At 53.2% G+C, this 15696-nt stretch overlaps 1 protein-coding gene across 1 annotated transcript in view; it reads left to right on the forward strand.

The window, feature by feature from the left end:
• Positions 1 to 15454, forward strand: part of PWWP2B (PWWP domain containing 2B) — a 44944-nt gene extending 29490 nt beyond the window's left edge. The window contains exon 3 of the mRNA XM_030487803.1: positions 14896 to 15454. The gene's annotated coding sequence lies outside the window, so the exon portion shown is untranslated. The remainder of the gene's footprint in view (positions 1 to 14895) is intronic.
• The last annotated feature ends 242 nt before the right edge of the window (positions 15455 to 15696 follow it).

Genomic DNA, 15696 nt, shown 5'->3' on the forward strand with positions numbered 1-15696 from the left:
TTATTTGGAGCACAATGTTCCTGCCCTTCTTGTACTGCTATTTCTTTCACCCCTTTTGTCCCCTCTTCCCCCAGCATACAGTGTGATGCTGTGCTCCTGTACTGGTCTGCGTACTGCATCTCTAGCTGGAGTGCTCCAAAGTACTGACGTAGGGGCACTGCCTGTGATGGACTCAGTGACTACAGGCGGTGCTGGTTGATGGAAAGGGGTCACAGTTAAACAGGAAGGAAACGTCCCCTTCCAGCTCCTGCCTGCCTCAGGATTGCTCTGCCTGTAATGAGGTGGGGCGTGCTGACGAGCAAGGCAGATTAAGGCACATAAGCTGCTGCCAGGACATCCTCCTGATGTGCCTTGGTTGGAAATCCTCTTGCTTTGGTATAATCTGGCCTTGTGAGCTCCCAAGGGCTCCTCTGAGCCCCACCGATGGAGCTCAGACAACTAGTGATGGGGATGGCCTGTTACCTGCTCTATGGGCTCTATGCCCCTGCTCTCGGGTTTGGTTGTGGTGCTGATCTTGCTTTGGCACAGGCAGTGCGAGGAGCAGGTCACTGGCGCAGTTACCCAGCTGCTCTCAGCTGGAGCGGGCACAGCACAGGAAGCTGGGGAACAGAGCCGGGCAGGAGCTCCACAAGCAGGTTTTCCCCTGGGAATACCCGCACTGGCTGCACAGCTCCGTGGGGCGGCTGCCCCTGTGGCCCTTGTGCGGCCTCCAGGGGCGCTCAGCACATCCCAGGACAGGTCAGCGTCACCCACAGCCATCCCTGGGCCAGGTCAGTGTCACCCACAGCCATCCTTGGGCCAGGTCAGCGTCACCCACAGCCATCCTTGGGCCAGGTCAGCATCACCCACAGCCATCCCTGGGCCAGGTCAGCGTCACCCATAGCCATCCCTGAGACAGGTCAGCATCACCCACAGCCACACGTGCTCTCTGTGCAGCAACCAGGGGCACACGTGCTCCCTAATGAGCTCTTGCAGCAGTGTTTAATGAGCGCACAGTTGAATGTAGCCCAGAAGTTGGCTGTCCACAGGGTTTACAAACTGCAGCATGACAGAAGAGCAGTTACAAGCAGCTTGGCATGGCACGTGATACCAGCACTGCCGTGTGCTGGCTGCAGGGCCAGCCCCCGAGCAGGATGTGGAGGAGAACCAGGGTTTCTGAGCCTGGCTTTGGTTTTCAGCCTCAGTGCTAATGCAATGAGTGTGTTTTTCTCTGCCCAGCTGGAGCTGCCCATCCATGGTGTTCCTGCATGACACCCCATAGCTGGGTCCTGTCAGTCCGAGTCCCTTGGGGGTGATGGTTGGTGGTACCCCAGGACATCTGCGTGCTTTAGAGCACCCCTGTGGCACATGGGGCTGCACATGAGGACAGAGCAGCGGTGGTTGTGCTCAGCTCTGCTGAGTCACGCCAAGGTGCGGCGCTGGGCTCTCCTGGCTGCTCACCTCCCAGAGCAGCCAGACCTCACCCTGACTGGAGCAGAGTCTGCTCCCACTGGCTTTAACCTCTGCAGGCACCGCAGAAGCACAGACAAGTCTTGTCAGCCTGACCTGAGCGCAGCCGAGTGCGTGAAAGAGGGGAAGGGGGTGGGGGGGTGGCTGGTGGGAGTCAAGTGGTGCCCATGGGAATGGGGCATTGGGGCGCTTGCACCACTCGCGGTGGGAAGATGCATCCCGGGGTTTGCAGCAGAGACCCCTCCGGGCACACATCACCCCGAGTTCCTGACTCGCTGAAGGAGCTCAGGTGGTTTGTGGTGTGAGGTGATGGGCGAGATGTTTCCTCACACAAACTCCTGACTTTAATAACGACTCGACTGGTGCAGGAGTTGGCCCCAGCAGAACCCTTGTCCTTCCTCTGTAGCACAACTACCGTGAAGCAAGGGGGTCTGCTGGCAGCACCCACCCTGATACCGTCAGACACAGATCATCATCTCCCAGGAGTAGGTGGTTTACTGGTGCTTTGTTTGTAAGAAGAGTGAACTGGTGCAACTGAGTTAATACAGTGCGGAGTAGAGATACGTCTATATAGAAAAGGAAATTGTGCTTGAAAATATCATTGTTATTAATGGCTAACGTTTAAAATCAGAGATTGAGTTTGATGTGAGATTCTCTGATAACTCAACTGCATTGAATGCTTCCTTACAGCAGGGACATGCTGTCTACCAAGGCCTGTGCTTCTGCTTTGGCTTGGCCTGGAAACCTTTGCTGGGATGTGTCCACGGGAGGGAATTCCACTCTCTTTAGTTCTTTGAGTCAATAAAGGAGAATTTCATGAAAATTAGAACCGATGTAAGGATTGATCTCCATTGGAGCTGAATCTGGTGGGTGATGCATGCCTGGCAATTGATGTATTGGTTGTCCTCCCTATCAGCACTGATAAGCACATTTCTTGGGCTTAAGAAAAGGAATTGGGGGAAAAACAAAGACATTTCTACACATCAGCAACCCAAACATTTACTCTAAAAGAAGCCAAGCAGTGGCTTATCGTCTGCTTTGGAAGGGAGGTGGTTTTCCTCTCCAAGCAAGCGGTGGGTCACAGAGCTCCAGTGCCCTCCCCGAAGGTGGCATGCTGTGTCTGGGGGCCTGGGGCTTCCGCTGCTTGGACGTGAGCAGTACACTGACAGGGGGGTGGAAATGGGCATGTGCTTGTTTGGCTTCTGGATGATGCATCTCCAGAGTTCGGGATTTTTTTATTTTCTGTTGCTTTTCTTTTTTCCCTGCTTGTTTTTTTTCCATTAATGTTGAGGTTTCATCTGTCCAGGAACTCAGGGTAAGAACACATCAGTAATTGTGACAGGGGATGAAAGCTGAGCAGAAGGGATTTATAGCCACATTGTTTGATCACTTTGCCTTTTGTTAGCACCTATTGTGCTGCAGTGCCTTAAAACCATTTGGGAGGAGCAAGTGTTTTGTGCAAGGTTTGACAGCTCTGAAAGTGCAGCCCAGGGAGAAACAACTCCTGCACTGGGGCCTGCTCGGTCCGTGCTCAGGAAAAGGTTGGTGACAAGTCACCATTCCTGCTGGAGCGAGGCCAGAGGAGGCCATGGAGCTGCTGCGAGGGCTGGAGCAGCTCTGCTCTGGAGCCAGGCTGAGAGAGCTGGGCTGGGGCAGCCTGGAGAAGAGAAGGCTCCTGAAGGGAGACCTTAGAGCAGCTCCAGTGCCTAAAGGGGCTCCAGGAAACCTGGAGAGGGGCTTTGGGCAAGGGCCTGTAGGGACAGGCCAAGGGGAATGGCTTTAACCTGCCAGAGGGGAGATTGAGATGAGCTCTGAGGCAGAAGCTCTTCCCTGTGAGGGTGCTGAGGCGCTGGCACAGGGTGCCCAGAGAAGCTGTGGCTGCCCCATCCCTGGCAGTGTTCAAGGCCAGGTTGGACACAGGGGCTTGGAGCAACCTGCTCTAGTGGAAGGTGTCCCTGCCCGTGGCAGGGGTTGGAACTGGAGGAGCTTTAATGTCCCTTCCACATGTTACTGCTCATGTTCTCTTGGACGACTGCCCCGGAGCCAGGTCCCAAAGGAGAAGCTTTCCCTGCACACTCATGCTGTGAGCACACACGTGGCACTGGCCGGTCCCCCCATCCCGAGCTCCCCAGCCCCCTGCACACTCTGTGCTTCATTTCCCAAAGCAGGGGGTGGAGGGTCCCTCAGTGCCCACGGGTCCCCTCACCCTCGGCAAGGCTCTGGGGGTCACTCAGTGCCCCACGCTCCGTGTCCTGTGTGTTTGCTTTCCCTGCCAGCAGAGCCGAGCAATGGAGACGGGAGCAGCGGCGAGTGATGGGGCAGCACGGCCGGGCACGGGGCCTGGCTCGCCCCATCGCTGCTTTGTTTTCCCTGCAGACTCCAGAGTCACACACAGAAATAGCTGTTCTGAATCAGCCTGGGAGAGCTGGGGAAGGAAAGTGGACACCTTTTATTTTCTTGTTTATGTATTTATGGGCAGGGTTTATTTGTCTCTTGGTTTTATCCCATGCCATAACCACCTTGCTTGTTGCTGTTTTCCGTCAGGTGTTATATTTAGCTGTGTGGATGCTATGGCCAAACATGCTGTGGTTTGTATTTTCAGTGGCAGCAACAGCTATTTCTAAATGCTGCAGATCTGCTGAGGTGTGTGAGAGCACTGAAAGCTTGGGGGGAGCCTTAGGGGACTGCAGACCTTGATCTTTACTAGATAGCTTCCAGGTATCTCTTGCTTAAATCCCATCGATTTGCAATGAAAGCTTCCCTTGCAGCCTGAAATTAAAGCTCCTGTTTCTCAGATGTTAGGAGCGTGATCCCAGCAGTGCTGTTAGGGAAAACACTGCAGTTCAAAGCACATACTTTCAAAGGACATCAAAAGAAGGATTTTTCTAGCAATAAAAGGCAGGAGAGCCATCACGCTCAGCAGTGCAGGGAATGTGAGCTGCAGTGTTTGCTTTCCTTATGATTAATTTTCTATACTGGTAAACTGTGTAAACAGATGGGAAACGCACCAGGTCCCATATGCTGCAGTGTACGTGACCACCCTCCAGGCTCCCTTTAGGACATGTGTGTTTGGACATGTTCAGCGTGGAGCCTCTGTGTGCCAAGCTGTGAATATACCTCACATATAAGAGTAACCCATAAATATTGGAGGGGTGGCCGCGAGGGTCCCATCAGAGGGGAGCTCCAGGCTCTGTCTGGGGAAGTCGCCAGCTCAGCCATCTCCTCCTGGCTCCCTCTGGGGAGATCTCAGGCCCTCACCCCAGCATCGCTCCACTGGGGCGTGAGTCCACCTCGGACCACACCACCATCAGCCTTGTGATTCCAGCACAAGACCCACGCTCAAAACCCACCCTGGGCCCTGTTGGGAGGGACCTTAAAGCTCATAGAGTTCCAGCCCCCTGCCACGGGCAGGGACACCTTCCGCTAGAGCAGGTTGCTCCAAGCCCCTGTGTCCAACCTGGCCTTGAGACCTGAAGTACTTGTGCTGCCAAGCGTTCGCTGATGATAGACCCCAAGGGCAGGTTTTGTTATTGGGCTGCAAATACAATATAGGCAAAGAATGTGCTTTGTGTCCTTGGGGTCAGCACTGGGCAATTACACCAACAGTGCCCTTGACAGTTCTCTCGCACGTAAATCCACCACTGAAGAGGATTAACCATTGCAGAGGTGAATTTCTCGTGTATCTGCACGTGTTTGATACTTCACCTTTCACTGCAGAGACAAAATGAACAGAATTCTCCACCTGGCTGATGGTCCTGATAATTATTTTTATTCACAGATTCTTTGTTAGACACAGAGAATAAACTGTATGTTCTTTGTGGGGTGTTGATTTCCAAGGACAAATCAACTGGATTAAAAGATCAAAAGAAGCTAAGAGAGTATAACGTGTTTTTAGGTAGATTTTTTGTGTAAGTCATGACGAGTCACACTGCAGATCCTCCATGTAATTTTCCAAGGTTTTGAGTTACTCTTTCTCGGTTAAATTCAATGCTTAAATTGGAGGACTTTGTCTACGAGCCAGTGATAATAATGATAATTAACAGCTGTGTTTTCAAGAGGCCAAGTAGAAATGGAAAGGTCGGTACATGTAGAACTGAGAGAAGAAATGTTCTTCTCACAGAATATCGTATCTCTCTGGAGTTCACTTATGTGGAAGATTTAAACAAATAGGTTGGCTAAAATGAAAAGAGAACCTTTGGCTGGATCATTTTGTGTCCATTTATAGCATCTGTGGCTATGCAAGCTCCAGCCAGTTATTAATGGCTTTAACCTGCCAGAGGGGAGATTGAGCTGAGCTCTGAGGCAGAAGCTCTTCCCTGTGAGGGTGCTGAGGCGCTGGCACAGGGTGCCCAGAGAAGCTGTGGCTGCCCCATCCCTGGCAGTGTTCAAGGCCAGGTTGGACACAGGGGCTTTGCTCAGATGATGAGCAGGAGATGGGAGCAGGACAGGAGGGAGCTGAGGCTCACTGTCATCTCTTCTCACTCAGGCAGCTCAGCTCACAGGCTCACTTGGGAAACGCAGCTGATCCTTGGTGAAAGCATAGGTTAAAGACCAGGGAAGGCAGCTGTGGTGCTGCTTTTGGGTGTGAGTGAAATGAGAAAAAGGAAGAAACCCAACCTGGTTATTTCTGGTCGCTCAGCTCCATGTATTTACTGTCTGGGAACCGCTGCACTGCTGAGTGCATCCCGGAGCAGCCTCTGCACCTGCATGGAGGAAACATCCTCCCCCATGTCCTGAGCCTGCTCCTGTGCTGGACATGCTTATTTTTGCTTACTCAGGAAGTAGCTGGAGCCTGAGCAGTGCTTTCCCAGCAGGGGAAGAGATGGTGTGCTGCAGCTCTAGTGAAGTCATTGTTTTTGTTACCAAAAAAGCATGGATTTGCTCTCTGGTTCTGTCCTCAGGCCATCCTATTCCCCGAGCAGCTATAAAAGTTCCCAACCTGTACATAGGAAATTATAGCTTGGTATGCCAAAAATCTCTGTGGCACTTGAAAACACCTTTTGGGAAGGGAGGTTGAGGTGAAACCAAAGCAAATGTGCTCTCCTGGTCCATGGTGCGGCTGCTGCTTTTCATCTAATCCATCGAGTGTGGGATGGGATGTCCCAAAGGAGAGGAGTGTGCTCCTTGAGGAGGAAATAGGGCAAAGCTACCGGCTCAGAATGGTTCTGAGGCTGAAGCAGAGATGTTAAAGCGCAGAATTGCTCCAGTGAGTGCTCCCACCCCATGCAAACAAACACAGCTGTGTGTGGCCTTTCTGCAGCATCCCCAGCTATCATCACTGCCTCCCGTTGCCTTTCCCCGGTGATGCTCAGCCGTGGCTGGCCCAGTGGCTCAGGGCCGCTCCTGGTGCCGGGGCAGAGGTTTGGCTTCACATTCCCTAGGAAATGCCTTCCCAGGAGCCAGTGAAATGTGCAGTGCTCGCTCCGAGCGCAGGCACGAGGCCAGGCTGGAGCTGCGGAGGGAAGAACATCGTGAGACCCCTCAGGGAAGGGTTCTTTAGCACAGCCTCATCACCTCAATGGAGATACTCACTTTAAAGACAGCAATCTAAGAGGTGGTGTTTGAAAGGGCACCTCACAGCCCCTCAGCTCTTTGGCCTCTTGGGTTATGTTAGCACCGCGCTGTTGCTGCCCGGTGCGATGCGTGAGGGACACCCAGAGGCACATGGCGAAGTTCCAGCTCTCCTATCCTTTGGAGAAGTTTTGGTCGATAAAAGGGAGTGTTGGAATTCAGCAACCTCCCGGCGTGGCTGGTGGCCAGCCCTGCCCTGCCCTGCCAGCCCCTAAACCAAATAGACTGTGCTCGTGCAGCCACGTGGGCACCCGAGTCCTTGCACTTGGTGACATCCCCACACATTACCGAGCGCTGTAGCTGCTGCAGGTCAGGGCGAGTGCCATGAACGTTCCTAAATTAAACAGACTTTGGGCTCCAAACAGCGACACATTCCTTGTGCCTCCAGCCAGGAGTGCTCCTGGTGCTCTGCGACTGCAGAGGGGACAGAGCCCGGGGTCCCTGCGGGGTCCCTGGTGCTGCTGCTGCCTTAGCCCCATGGCATGGATGGACCCTGCACCCAGCACCCAGCCCGAGCCCACTGCCACCCACCCTCAGCCATAGCCAGGGGTGCTGGGATTCGTTCCGGGCTGATGGATTTGTTTAGGGAGTGTCCCGCGATGTTCCCAGTTCGCAGGATTTCGGGTGTAGTTATTTTCTCAGCCACCCCTCACCATTAACAGTTGTTCTTATGAGTCACTAAATAATGTGTAATTTATACAGCTGCATTTTGTGATTGGAATTAGCATCCAGCCTGGCCAGCATAGCAAAGGAAGCTTAGGGTTCTTGGAGAAATTGGTCTCAAATCCCATTAAAAGCAGCAGAGATGATACTGCTGGAGAACAAGCAGGAATGAGTGTCACCTTTTTGTGCTGAGCTACCCAGCGCTATGCAGGAGAACCTCCTGCTGTGGAAATTGTTTTATTCTCTATTAGATTTGGTGTGACTTTCCTGTAAGCATCATCCTGGATGCATGAGTCTGCTGAGGAACGGCTGAGGGACCTGGGGGGTTTAGTCTGGAGAAGAGAAGGTTCAGGGAGGACCTTATCGCTCTCTGCAACTGCCTGACAGGAGGATGGAGCCAGGAGGGGCTGGTCTCTGCTCCCAAGGAACAAGGGATGGGACAAGAGGAAACGGCCTCAAGCTGCACCAGGGGAGGTTTAGATGGAGCTGAGGAACAATTCCTTCCCCAGAGGGTGCTCAGGCATTGGAACAGGCTGCCCAGGGCAGGGCTGGAGGCACCGTCCCTGCAAGTGTTCACACACCGTGTAGCCAAGGCCTCAGTGCCATGGGTTAGTGGTGGCCTTGTCAGTGCTGGGAATGGTTGAACTGGACGAGCTTAAAGGTCTCTTCCAGCCTGGTTGGTTCTGTGATTCTAGGGGATGGGTACCCCAGGGGGGCACAGCCCTGTGCCAGATGCTGCCCAAAGCACGGGGATTGCCCCGCCAGCAGGACAGCTTCTGAAGCAGCAGCAGCCTTTTAAGTGGGTTGGATAAAATGTGAGGCTATAAACCACAGCAGAAAGCCGTGGAAAACGGGCTCGTTCTGACCTCTCGCAGATGGAAGCAGATTTGATGGATTTTACTGCTTTGTGCCGTGGCCAGCTGGGGAAGGAGCCACGGGAATGCTGCTCCAGCATCCGGCCTGGCTCCGGTGCGAGGCAATGCAGTAATGAGCCGCTTGGCTCCACTTCTGTCCTCCGGTAAGCCCCAGGGCTTTTTATTTTGTCTTTCCTGTGGCTCTGATGAGAGCTTTACTTGGTGCTAAAATTGAGGTTCTGGAGCACATCCGAAGTGTCCTGGCAGGCGCCGGAGCCGCCGTTCCTCCAGGCAAGAGTTGTTGGATAATTGTGGAAAGACCCAAGAACAAGTGTCTGGACTGTTATGTCCACAGTGAGGGGCAGGTGTTTGTGAGCAGGGAAACAGTCTCATATAGATCTGCTTTTTAACATTTTTAACATTTTTAACCTTTTTAACCTTTTTAACCATTTATGAAACAACTTAGTTGTGGTTTCCACTGGAGACTTGTCTGGCCAAGACTGTGCTGGGTTCTGCAGGCTGGGTTTTGTGTCCAGCGATGGAATCCTGCGGGTCAGCACTTGGATTTCTCTGGAGTTCAGGAGTCCAAAAACTGTTCTCAGACCCCCATAGAAACTGCAGGGCTGACTCAGTGCTCAGGAGATTAAACCTGAGGGTTGGCTTTGCGCTCTCCATGAGCACTTCGTTTCTTCCTGGCTTCCTTCCTCCTCTTCCAATCAATACTGTAAAGTATTTTGAATGTGGAAAAGATGTTCCAGTTCAGCTCATCTCATCGGTGTTCTCGCCTATGGGTACAGAGAACAAGAGGACTGCAAGGAAGGGCCCCAAAGCTCCATTTCTTTGCAATAAAAATAGATTTTAGAGGGCTCTCTTTAAAGCTGCTTTTCGTAGCTATAAAAAGAATATGGAAATGTTTCCCTTTGGTACGTCTACATCCTTCCCACTAAGTAAGTTATTTCCTTTCCTCTCTGCTGATCAGGAAGTTCTCCTCTGGAGGTTCAGCTTTGATGTCTCAGGCAGAGAAAAATCAAATTAGCAAACCTGCAGGAAAGAATTAGCACAGCCCAGGTCCCTGGGCCTGGAATTCAGGGATTAACCCTCTGGCTCCATTCATGCTGGCTTCAGGTGGGCTGGGAAAATGGCTTATTGTCAGTTAGAACTGTGTTCCCTGCTCGGAGCCATGCTGTGCTGTGCTGTGCTGTACTGTGCTGTGCCATGCCATGCCATGCTGTGCCATGCCATGCTGTGCCTGGGGCTGCTGAGTGCTGCTCCCCATGGCCCCTGCTCAGCAGACCCCACTCTGCCATAGCATCCAGCCCCAGCAAAACTGGGGATACAGTACACGCCCCAGACTCCCTTGCTGAGAGCCTGAGGGACACCCCTGGTTAAGACGTGTTTGCTGTGTATTCCTTCTCCCTGGAAAGCTCAGCTGGAACAGTTCTACTGAATGCATTGAGGGCTGTTCAGAGTTGAGGTGACACAGAGCTGTGCTCTATGTGTTTTATTTTCTGAATCAACAGCTTTGTTCCTTCTGGTCTGGCCAAACAGTGCCCCGAGCATCCTGCCTCTGGTCCCTGCCCAGGGCTGGTGAAAGCCCCATGAGTCAGGCAGCAGCAATCTCTGCAGGCTGGGGCAGGACACGCTTCTCCTCTCCAGTCCAGCTCCAGGGCAGAAACAAAATTCACACTCAGCATTTATGTGAAGTCAGGAACGTCCTCGACTGCCGAGACCCTGGCTGGTGCCCGGCGCTGGCTGCAGCATCCTGTCCCCATCCCCATCCCAGCCACACTGCAGGACCTGGTCCCCATCCCCATCCCAGCCACACTGCAGGACCTGGTCCCTGTCCCCATGCCGGGGCTGGCAGGGTCACCAGGAACCCGCAGCCTTTCCAAGCCCAGGCAAAGGCGACGTGTCCAAGGTCTCTGCCTCAGCTCTATTTTTCCATTTCCTTTCGTTAAGCGAAACCTCTGCCCTGTTTATCTGAGCTATAAATAGTGCCCCCCACGCCTGCGTTTGCTCTGGCTGTGCTCAGTAACAGTCACTGGGGTTTGGGTTTTAAACCTGAGTTTTATTTTGCCTGTTGCTAGTGTCAGAAGAGAGTGAAAACCAGATTAAACAAGGAGAGATTAAAGTGAGAGGTTTATAAATGGGTCTAAAAATAAACCCCGGGCTCCTTAAGGCAACAGGGGCCTGTTGCACACAGAGCAGCACAGTGCCTTCAGCAGGAACGAGCCCCTTGATTTCTGCTGCTGATAGAGGAACGTGTGTCAGTGCCCCGACGAAAGCAGAGCTCAGCTCCGTGTGCAGGGCTGGAAATGGGGTGAATCAGCCATTCAGTGCCTTTTGCCAGTTCCGACTGAGCTCGTTTCCAGGCTGCTCACAGCACAACACACCTCTGAGGGCTCTCTCCCAGTTCAGTGGCACTGACTTTATTGAACCCACCAGTAACACACACAGATAAAAGCACATTTCCACCCTCTCAGCACACGTTCTCCCTTTGCCGTGGCTGGAGCAGGGAGAAGCTGCCCTGTGCAATGCTGTGTATCCCCCTGGGCTCCAGACCTCTTCATTCCGACTGCCCAGGAGAGTGGGGAAACAGCGGAGACTGGGGCCATGAGCAGCAGCAGAGCCAAAGGTGTGGTGGGTCCCCTGCTTCCCCCTGCCTGATGCACCCCTCTCCTAACAGAGTGCAAAAGGGCTTATACCCTTGCATATGCTTGTTTCCCCCTCTTGGAGTACAGAAGTGCAGCCAAAACACTGGAAAAGCCCAAAGCCTGTGAGTGTAACATCCCCAGTATGGCCACGTGCAGCACCCCGTGCTCAGCACAGGCACCCGGGCAGGGGTGCGGGTCTCTGGGTGAGCTCCCAGGAGCAGGATAGCAGGGACAGAGCTGCACCTTTGCCAGAACCGTTGTAACCTGGTCTCTGTTTCTGAAGCAGGACATTGCCGGGGTGACACAAAGCCTGGTTCCTTCACTCGGGCACCGCGTGGCTGTGGGGCAGCGCCTTGCACTGCAGCCTCCTGCAGTCACAACTGGCTGGGGATGCTGCTGGTCCATTGCTGTGGGCTCACTGTGCCACACGGGTTAGGGATGATGCTGGCCCCTGGCAGTCCTGCAGTGCACGGTTCATAATGTGTTTTAACCCCCATTCATGTTTCTAACCCCCTTCTCATGCAAAAGTGAGGGTGCTGAGGCGCTGGCAGACTTTTCCCAGAGAAGCTGTGGCTGCCCCATCCCTGGCAGTGTTCAAGGCCAGGTTGGACACAGGGGCTTGGAGCAACCTGCTCTAGTGGAAGGTGTCCCTGCCCGTGGCAGGGGTTGGAGATGGATGAGCTTTAAGGTCCCTTCCAACACAAACCATTCCAGGATTCTATGGTTCTATGAAACCGATACAAGCAGGTGCTTGGGAGCTGGTGCCCATTAGAAGTCCCCGTGTCATGGCTTTCATGGTTTCTGATCTGTATTTTCTGCCTTGCTGGCCAGCGAGGCCGGGGCTGAGGCAGGACCTGGTGCTGGGGATGCCACCGCTGGTGCCCTGCCCTGCCAGAACAGCTCCAGCCTGGAACGCCGCCTGCTCCTGGCGCAGCAGGGGAGGATGCTCTGCTCCAAAGGCTCTGCGTTTGCCTCGGAGCGCCTGGAGGGGCTGGGGTGGCAAGAACATCATCACTGAGAACAAGGTCACTGAGCAAGAGCTGCTGGGGAGGAAGTGGAAAATCCCGGCTCAGGGAGCGCACAGCCGATCCCGGCGCAGGAGCTCATGCCTCAGTAGTGCAGAGGAATTCTCGGGGCGGGGGGAGCCGCGCGGACAGGCCCTAATTACAGCGTGTGTAATTTCCTATGGGGCATTAGCAATACGTAAGGTGTGGAGTAATGGAAAATGTGGAAAGCTGGCACGCTGGCTTGAAAACCAGCTCAACAAGAAACAACCCTGAGCTCCTGTCGGGGTGTAATTGGGAAGTGTCAATTATACACGGCTGGGGCATAAGAGGATTACCGCCACAGAAAAGACTTCTTTGTCTGGAAACCTTACTGGTTGATAGTGGAGATATTCCCCTCCCTTCTCTATTGTGTAAACAGTGCTGGTGTATTTGCATTGCCTCTCTCTTGTGAGAATAGACATGCACTTGCTGGGCATGTGTGTCCCAGCGCTTTAACTGCTTCAGTGCCAGCACCTCCCTGCTTCTGGAAGTCAAAAACTAGTTTTGCACATCCCAGCAGCAGAAGGGAGGAGACAACCGAAGAGCCCACATGTTCCTGTATGCTGCGTTTAACAAGCAGCCTCAAGCACACTTGCCATTAGTCACCGTGAAAAACTTCCAGTTCCCACTTCTGCTTCCAGCAAAAGCAGTGACTGGTTTGCGGTAGGCTCTGCATAAACCTGTCACAAACAAAGGCTATCAGTATTTACTGACATTCAGGGACAAAATGTACAACGTGGGGAAATGAAGACTTCTAATGTAGTGACTCTTAGGGAAACTAAGGAAGTGTTTCCTGACCGTGTTCTGGGGTTGGTGAGTCTAAGCCAGCACATTGTCATTTGAACTGTTTCCCTCCGCTACCAGCTTTTACACAGATCAGGAACTGTGGTCAGAAATCATGTAACCACAGCACACCAACATATGTGTGTGCTCTCCTCTGGCACCCGCTGTCAGCTCGGGTGAGTGGCCCTAAAGGGAATTACACATTTGTGTGACATGAACCGTGTCTGACGTGTAAAACCTAATTCTGTGTGAGTGACAAGCTGAGAGCGATGAGATTTCCCCAACTCTGGTGTGAAACCCTCCAGCTTTCTGCATAATGTCTGGTTTTCCATTGTAGATGGGTTGACTTGGCTTTATACTGTTACTTAAACGCTTTTGGGCTGATGCCATGTATTACTTTAAGGAAAAAGGGAAGACTGGGTATTAATTCGCATTAAAAGCAAACCCAGCGCCCGTCCATTCCCAGAATGATGGGGTGTTTGTTGATGGGTGTTACCCGCGAGCAGGTAGACGTGCATTAGCACGGGTGATCAGACCCTGCAGCAGGGACCCCCATCCCTCTCCTGACCCGCTGGGGGACACCCCGACCTGGGCACCTCAGTGGAGCTGCCTGGGAAAAGCAGCACCGGGAAGAGTGCTGCTGGTCTGTGTGCCAGGGCTTGTCCCAGCAGGAACACATCCCCGGGCCCGCACCTCCTGCTCTGCATCCTGCGGGTCCCCGGCAGAGGCGGGTGAGGTGCTCTGCAGGCTCCCAGTCTCACGGGCACCATCCCTCGCCCCAGGATGCGGCTGTACCCAGTGGTGGAGGAGAAGGAGGTGGAAAGGAAGTGTCACCAGACCCTGCAGGCACAGACCCCATCCAGGGCTGGGGCTGGGGGTGCCGCTCACCCTAAGCGAGCCGGTCACTGCAGCCCTGTGTGAAAGTTCTCGGCCCACAGATTATCCACTCTAGCACATTTTTATATGAGTCTCTATTTCCACTCCAAATTGCAGCTTATTAACAAAACCCCATTAGAAGCAGACAATGAGTTCTCTTGTTTAAATAGGAATAAAACACTCCTTGATCCCTTCCCCTCTGCTGTGTGGTGTGCAGGAGCAGGCTGAGCACTGCCCGGGTGAGGTGGCTGGTGTCCTCCCTGCAGCAGCCCTCGGTGGCTGTTGCCCTGTGCCTGTGCCTTGGGCTGTCTGATGCTCACCAGCACAGGCACTCGATCCTGTACAGTAGCACCATGGCCACACGGGAACAGCCCCATAGACACCTGTATTTTAAGTCCATTGATCTAATGTGGATCTTGATGTCTGGTCTGAGGTGAATCTTTTGTATTGTTTGGTGACACCTTGAGTTTTCCTTTAACAATTTAAACTATACCTTCAGGTCTGCCAAATTTCTGCTCACAACTAACCAGGTTTCCTCAGACACGCTCTGCTTCAAAGCGTGGGCTACCTCTGGCATCGTCCCTGTGTCACCAGAGAACAGAATAAATCCCTGTGAATGCCACAACTTCCAGTGAGGCACAGGAATCCTAACGGCGGTGCCACATTTCCACACGGCAAAGTAACAGGCACCCACAGGCACTGTTAGTAGGGAAATGTCCTGATCCAAAATGAACCCTTCGTACACAACCAGGACTGGTGGGCATCAGCATTCCCAAGCACCCGAGCCTGCTCTAATGCCGCTGCTGCATCCATCAAGCACTGAGGGCTTCCCAGTTCCTGGTGTCCCTGTTGCTGACTGGGGGAATTGGGGTGTACATTTGCAAAACACTGACTCTTCAGTTTCAATGTCTTTGGTGCTTATGCCTTCAAAACGTTCTGAAGCGAACTCTGAGTGTCACCTCTCTGTGGTTCCATGTAACCCCAGTGTCTGTGTTTCAGTGTCTCAGCTGCAGTACAGGGGCCAGTGCAATGCCTGGAGGAACCGTGCAACGTCCCGCAGCAGGAGCCATGTCTCTGCCCTGCCAGAGCATCCCAGCAGCATCCCAGCAGGAGCCACCGGCAGTGCCTCGGGATGGATGAGAGCATCACCCCAAGCCTCCCACAGGCTGTTCTGCTGCTGGAACCAGGCAGCGATCCACATCCCCTTCAGAGATGGGACAAACCAAAGGAGCTCCAGAGGTCACATGGGTAATTCAGGGATGAAGTCTCAAAGTCTGCATTTAGAAATGAGAGCCAAAGGCTCCGAGAGGTGATTGTGCCACTGAAACCTGCTGGTGACTGACTAAAGTCTGCCCCAAAAGTAAAAGTCACAAATTGTTCCCCAAAGTCAGAAAATGTTTCAGAACTTTCATGACTTCAGATAAACTCTCAGCATCCTGTTTGCTGCTGGCTTTGTGCCAGGGCTTCGACTTACTCAGCCATTAGGGAAGTTTACCCTGCAAGCATGTAGGCTTGAGACTTATCTTTGAAAACACTGAATAAAGAGACATGTATTTGAGCAAATGTCTGTGTATTGATGCTTCTCTGACACTCATCTATGAAAAGGAAGAATCACAGAATCCCAGACTGGTTTGTGTTGGAAGGGACCTCAAAGCTCATCCAGCTCCAACCCCTGCCACGGGCAGGGACACCTTCCACTAGAGCAGGTTGCTCCAAGCCCCTGTGTCCAACCTGGCCTTGAACACTGCCAGGGATGGGGCAGCCACAGCTTCTCTGGGCACCCTGTGCCAGCGCCTCAGC

This window comes from Strigops habroptila, chromosome 5 (genome assembly GCF_004027225.2).
Source record: "Strigops habroptila isolate Jane chromosome 5, bStrHab1.2.pri, whole genome shotgun sequence".
In the NCBI taxonomy this organism is placed as follows: Eukaryota; Metazoa; Chordata; class Aves; order Psittaciformes; family Psittacidae; genus Strigops; species Strigops habroptila.